This window comes from Apium graveolens, unplaced genomic scaffold, assembly GCF_009905375.1.
Source record: "Apium graveolens cultivar Ventura unplaced genomic scaffold, ASM990537v1 ctg7876, whole genome shotgun sequence".
Taxonomy (NCBI): domain Eukaryota; kingdom Viridiplantae; phylum Streptophyta; class Magnoliopsida; order Apiales; family Apiaceae; genus Apium; species Apium graveolens.
This window is the reverse complement of record NW_027420701.1, coordinates 53,964-60,406: the sequence shown is the minus strand read 5'-3', so window position 1 is coordinate 60,406 and position 6,443 is coordinate 53,964. Positions and strand designations below refer to the sequence as shown.

The window sequence follows — 6,443 nt, the reverse complement described above, 5'->3', positions numbered from 1 at the left end:
TTCTCCTCATTCCTGGCTTCCATCTTCTCACAGTCAGCTACAAGAGTAACTGTTCCTCCTTTTCTCTTTCCCTTTTCCAACAGCTCATCCTGCTCCATTTCAAGTTCATAAGTCTTCAAAATTCCATATAATCTTTCAAGTGTGAAGTTCTTATAATCTTGAGAGTTTCTCAAAGAGACAGTCATGGGCTTCCATTCCTTTGGCAGAGACCTAAGAAATTTTAGGTTGGAATCCTTGACTTGGTACACTCTACCATACAGCTTCAATCCATTCAACAGTTTCTGAAACCTGTTGAAGGTATCATTTAATGATTCACCTTCTTCAAAGTGAAAATATTCATACTGTTGAATAAGAAGCTGCATTTTGTTCTCTCTGACCTGCTCAGTACCTTCACAGATGATTTGTACAGTGTCCCAAACTTCCTTTACAGTTTGGCAATTGATGACATTGTCAAACATATCTTGATCTAAGCCATTAAACAAAATGTTCATGGCTCTCTTATCCTTTCAGATTTCTTCCATGTCTTCAATAGTCCATTCTGCTCTTGGCTTGGGAATAGACTGTCCAACAGCAACTGTTGCAGTAGCAGCTGTGGCTACCTTGTGAGGGATGTGAGGACCATTTTCAATACAGTTGATGTAGCTTTCATCTTGAGAAAGAAGATATAAATGCATCTTCACTTTCCAGTGATGATAATTATCCTTTTCCATGACTGGAATCTTTACACCAATATCCTTCCTATTCATGATGGTAACAGGAGAGTTCTTCTGTGCACTCATGATGTTAGCAGAATAGATCTTTAAACTCTTTATATGTTAAGAGCTTGCTCTGATACCAATTGTTATTCCCAGTGGACTAACAATGAGATTTACAGAAGGGGGGTTGAATGTAAATCTCAAAACTTTTTCAAGTTTTGAGCAGTTTGTAAGGCTAAGTGTTTGAGTGATCAAATGTGTGTGAATTGCTTGGAGCTGATGCAGACAGATATATATTCAAACACAAATGTAATGAACACAAAGAACTTAAAAACTTTTCTAGTGGATTTGTTGTTCCACCAGAGATGTGTTATTTCAGAAAATCTGTGATTCAAAATTAAATCACAGCTGCTTCCTAGTACAAACTAGATGATTTTCTCTCTTGATATTTCTAAACAGCTCAGGGAAAATTCACATCTAATTACTAGCTACTACTTGGTTTATATATCACCAAGTTTACAAGTGAAGACAAAGATGAAGTACAATAAGAAAATAGTTCTCCACTTATTTCTATTCCATTTTTATCCAGTGTAATATGGAATTATCTGTTGACTTTCCATTTTGAACCAGACTAAAAACGGCTGCTTTTCCTGCTGTTCCTGAAATAGGCTACCACATCTCTGTTCCATGTGCCTCTGTCAGCTTTGTTAACTGTTACTATCAACTGCTATGAGACGGAGCATCCGTTGAAGCTTTCATCCGTTGATGGCTTTATCCGTTGATGCTCTAGCAGTTGAAGCTTTATCCGTTGAAGCACTTATCCGTTGATGGATATTATCCGTTGAAGCATTAGAGACATCTGTTGAAGCTTTGTTTCTTATCCGTTGAAGGTCTTCAAAATCCGTTGACACTTCTTCACTTATACAAAATTACAAGGCATGAAATATTTACAATTAGCCCTCCTATTTGTACATCCATTAGTAGTCAACATGACTGATTATTTCCTAACAACATCTAAGAATTACAGCTTGAAACCAGAGAGTGAAATGTGCTACAATACCAAACTTATTGCTAAGTAGGGCTACTCCTTCAACGGATAGCCAAGATGGTCTTATCCGTTGAGGCTACAAACACTAGATTTCTACTTAAGTGTTTTGCTTAACTTATCATCAAACTAATACACATATTCCTAACAGTGTGTGTGACTTAGACCATTTTCTTGCTGATGGAAGTTGACTCCTTGATGAAGAACATCCCCCTTGATCCATGAATTCTTTGTTATTTCTTTGAGTAGTACCACTGTTGTTTCCTGATGCTCCCCCTGAATCAGTGTTCCCATTGTTATCAGTGTTTGGTTCACCAGAGTTTGAGGAAGATGATTCTGATAATATTTCTACCGAATTTCCTTGAGATGTATCACTTACAGTAGTCTCTGGATTTGAGTCATATTGCTCCCCCTTAACATGTGCTTCAGTGTCAGAAGAATTTCCACTGTTTTGTGAAATCTCAGAGCTTTGAGTGATATTAGGACTTATTGTATCAGAGTCAAGATTTAAAAGTTCAACATAAGGTACTTCATTTTCAAATCTCAACTTGTCGTGGTCATCTGTATCTTATATACCTATTATCTTCTTATCATCAAAAGATACATGTATAGACTCCATGACTGTTATTGTTCTCAGATTGTAAACTCTAAAGGCTCTTGTAATCAACGAATATCCTACAAATATTCCTACATCAACTCTTAGATCAAACCTGGTAAGCTGCTCCAGATGAGTTTTGAGAACAAAACACTTACAACCAAATATATGAAAGTATTTCAAATTTGGATTCTTCCCTTTCACCATCTCAAATGGTGTCTTTCCATGCTTGTTGATCAATGTTGAATTCTGTGTAAAGCACTGCGTCATAGATGACCTATTTGCACATTTTTGTATGGTGTTGCCTTAGAAAATGTTGTAATAAGTATGAAATTATGACCCTATCACAACACCCTGATTTGGGTGTTACTATAGGCATAGAGACATGTTGATATAGCTCAATATATCTCTAGTGTTGGCATAAATGTCTTATATATTGCAACCCCACATGGGTGTGTTGCCATAGACAGCTGAATAATTTTTTTTTAAAACAAATTAACTCAAAATTTAAGTTATCTTTAAAAATTATTAATTTGAAAAATATTATTTGTAGAGTTTCTTATAAAGTAAAAGTCCGAAAAATAAATAAATTATTCATATTCTATAAATATCAAAATATTTAATTTAAATTTAATATTAAATGAATATATTTTAATAATTAGTTTAAATAAAATTAAAATATCAATTGATATCACTAAAATATTTGTTTATAAAAAATAACAGATGTAATAGTTTTAAATTTTCATAAATTAATGAAAGTAATAAATGAATTATAATAATTATAATATTTGTAATTTAAAAAAGAGTTTGATTTAAAAAATTAAAAATAATTAGTATGGATCGGATTGCTTAAATAATTGGGCCTGAAAGCTAACATTCTGATAAAGCGGGAAGTGAAATATTGGCATAAAATAGAGGGAACATATTCACTCTCGTTTCTACTAAAAAAATTACTCGCCTCTCTTCATCTTCGGTCACTCGTCTTTCTATCTGAATTAGGCTTCTACCCCTAGTTTCTCACCGCGGTCTCTTTCTATCTAATTTAATTTAAGGATAAGAGAGACTGATTTGGGATTATAGTGTTCAATTAGGGTTTGAGATTTGAGGGTAGTTTCGATTTTAAGGTATATTTAGCCCCAGGTTCAGATCTGTTGCTGAAATGACTGGTAGTTTCGATTTCGATTTTATACTCCCACTTCTTGCAAGAAAAAGGAAGATTTCGTTGCTATTCCTTGTATGGATAAACTCTGTGAAGAACTTTCTTGTGCTGTAAGTGCTTTTCCGGTTTGCTTATGTTACTCTATCTTGTTTTCAGTCATTTTAATTTTGAATAATGGTGCTGTTTGTAAATTTGAATTGTCGAATAAAATTTACTTGGCAGAAGATCTGTCTAGAGATTTGCTTTGAACCTAATACGACTCCATGTGGACACAGGTACAATCATATAATCATTTTTTGGGACAAGTAGTTGTTCAATTTTGGCTAAATTCAAATTTGAGAAATCGGGCTTCTGGAATATTGACAAGAAGAGCAAGTGAAGATGCTAGAAATGAGGCACGGATAAGAGAGCAGCACTTGGCTGTTCAAGATGAGGATGCTGCGTTGGTATTGAGACTGTAGAGAGAAGAGTTTATGGAAGCTTTTAGGCCATCTGATGAACAACCAGCAGCACCACAATAATAAAGAAACTCCTCTACTCATGTGGCTAGAGCTAATTTGAGAGCTATAACATCAAGAGCCATGAACATTCGTGTCAGGTACTTTCAAGTTACTTATATGTGGCATTGCTCCTTTATCTATTTATTTGAAGTTTGTGAGCTATGTCTAATTATAGTTGTTACATATTTTTATATAAAGTTTGTGATTGTGTCTATTATGTTTGTGATATTATATTATTTATTAAAGCATCTAAATCTTTGCAGATAATATTAGCTCTCAGTTGAAGCTGCATCGTTGTCACACAGGTAGGGAATCAAGGGTTGTGAGAGCCCTCACACTTTTAAAAACTCATATTTTTAGGTAAGACTATAATTTAATATGTTTGTCTTTGGCATTATCAGATTTCTATGGTGAAGGGATTTATAGTTAATAAAGGCCTTACCTTTTTGTAAATTTAGCTATCAAGGTCATGTTTCAGCTGCATTGGTGCTTGATGGAGTTGATGTCACTGGTCCACATTTACACATTGTGAGTAGGGATTGGGTTATTGACATCTAATATATATGTATTTGACAGTTAAAAAAGTTATAATTGTACCTTATGATTTTTATAACAGATTTACCCTCATGGATCAACTGATTCCCTGCCTTTTGCTATAATGGGATCTGGTTCACTTGCTGCAATGGCCGTTTTCAAATCTAGATATGCCGAGGGGATAAATGTAAGTAGCGTGCTTCAAAATTGTCCAACATGAGGACCGTAGCTCCTCCTGTTTAGTTATTTTGGGTGATAGTAGCCAACCTTATTTCACATCAATCAATCACAAGTGCACATGTTATACTGGTTATTTATATATTTGTAGAGGGACGATGGAGTTGCTTTGGTACGTGACGATATACGGTCAGGCATATTTAATGACTTGGGAAGTGGAACAATGTTGATATATGTGTTATAACTAAGATATGATGTTGATCCTTCATGGAATGATAATTTGCAACCTACTCCTTATCAACCTCCCTGATCATATGCTTTGTTTGTACAAGGGTACAAGGAGTGTAATATCCCGTATTTTTAGAATTATTATAATTATTATTTGAATATATATATATATATATGCTTTTATGATTTAGAAGGAATAAAATGGTGGATATTTTATTCATGTTTGATGAGTTGGTGTTATTAAATGGTAATGTGCTAATTGTTAAATGTTATATGGATCCGTGTTAATTTCTGAAAATATTTACTTAAATGTATTATTTTCAAAAGTTATTTGAAAGCCGATCTTATTGATATCGGTAAATTGAAATTGTTTTGTAATATCCGGGAAATATCGTGCAAATATTTTTATCACTAAATAATTATTATGTGATTATTATGGGAATTTTGGTGAATTATCTAATGATTGATATTTATATTTGGGTGTTTATATGTGATAAAGTGTAAGTATTTTGATTTTTAATATGTACAGAATAAAGTATAGATAATTATGGTATTTTTCTGGTAATTTTTTGAGTGTTATATGATTTTGTAAGGATTTATAGATTTAATAATGTAACACCCCCAGATCCGGGGTCGGGGATCCGGGTCGTCACGGTCTTTCTTTCCACAATATCACTTCACTTAATTAATAATAATAACCTTATGCTGTGACCCCACACTAACACACACCACAACCCGTTATAGTCTCAGAGATGAAATTTAAATAAGTACAAGTCTTTGAATCCACAATTTAAAAGTTATTACAATCCAAAATGATTACTTGATAAATTTACAGTTAATTGCCATTATCTGCCACAAGTTATAATTATACATAATTTGATTCTCAAAAATAGAATGCCTGATCTACCAATAGATCTACCTCTGCAGCTATATCAGCCACAACATCATCGGGAAGACGCGGGATGCTTCCCACGCGCTTGCGCTGGGTCTGCTGGAGTCTGGCCATCTTTCCTAACTGTTGTTGTGTGATGAAGAAATAAAGCAAGAGTGAGCCTTACAGCTCGCAAGATAATATGTAGTGATAATAATAATATAAGTATCTAAATGGATACTTACTAGAATCTTTTATCATGAGTAAGATAATTACTTACTAGATATAAGTAAAAACAAGGGATGAAGTTACCAAATACTTCACTATACTTATATCATTTATAAAGCTATTTGAACTACCATTGTTCAAAGTATAATGAGCTTTTAACAGTTCATCACATAGATGAGACTACAAGACAAGATTTGAATAGATTAAATCTTTAAAATATCATCAAAATAAAATGAAGTTACGAGATACTTCATTTGATGCAAACATCATTTTGAAAACTTGACCCTGCCAACACTCAACAATCGCCCAACCGTAGCCTTTCTATCGAAATGCTCTGGGTAGTGTTGCAGAAATATCCGATTGGATGATGAACTCATTACGGGAGTTTACCGCGCCAGGAAGACTACTTAC

The 6,443-nt window shown here is 33.8% G+C and overlaps 1 pseudogene; it reads left to right on the top strand.

Moving 5' to 3' along the window:
* Positions 1 to 3,494: 3,494 nt before the first annotated feature.
* On the top strand, positions 3,495 to 4,960 carry LOC141704465 (proteasome subunit beta type-7-A-like; annotated as a pseudogene).
* The last annotated feature ends 1,483 nt before the right edge of the window (positions 4,961 to 6,443 follow it).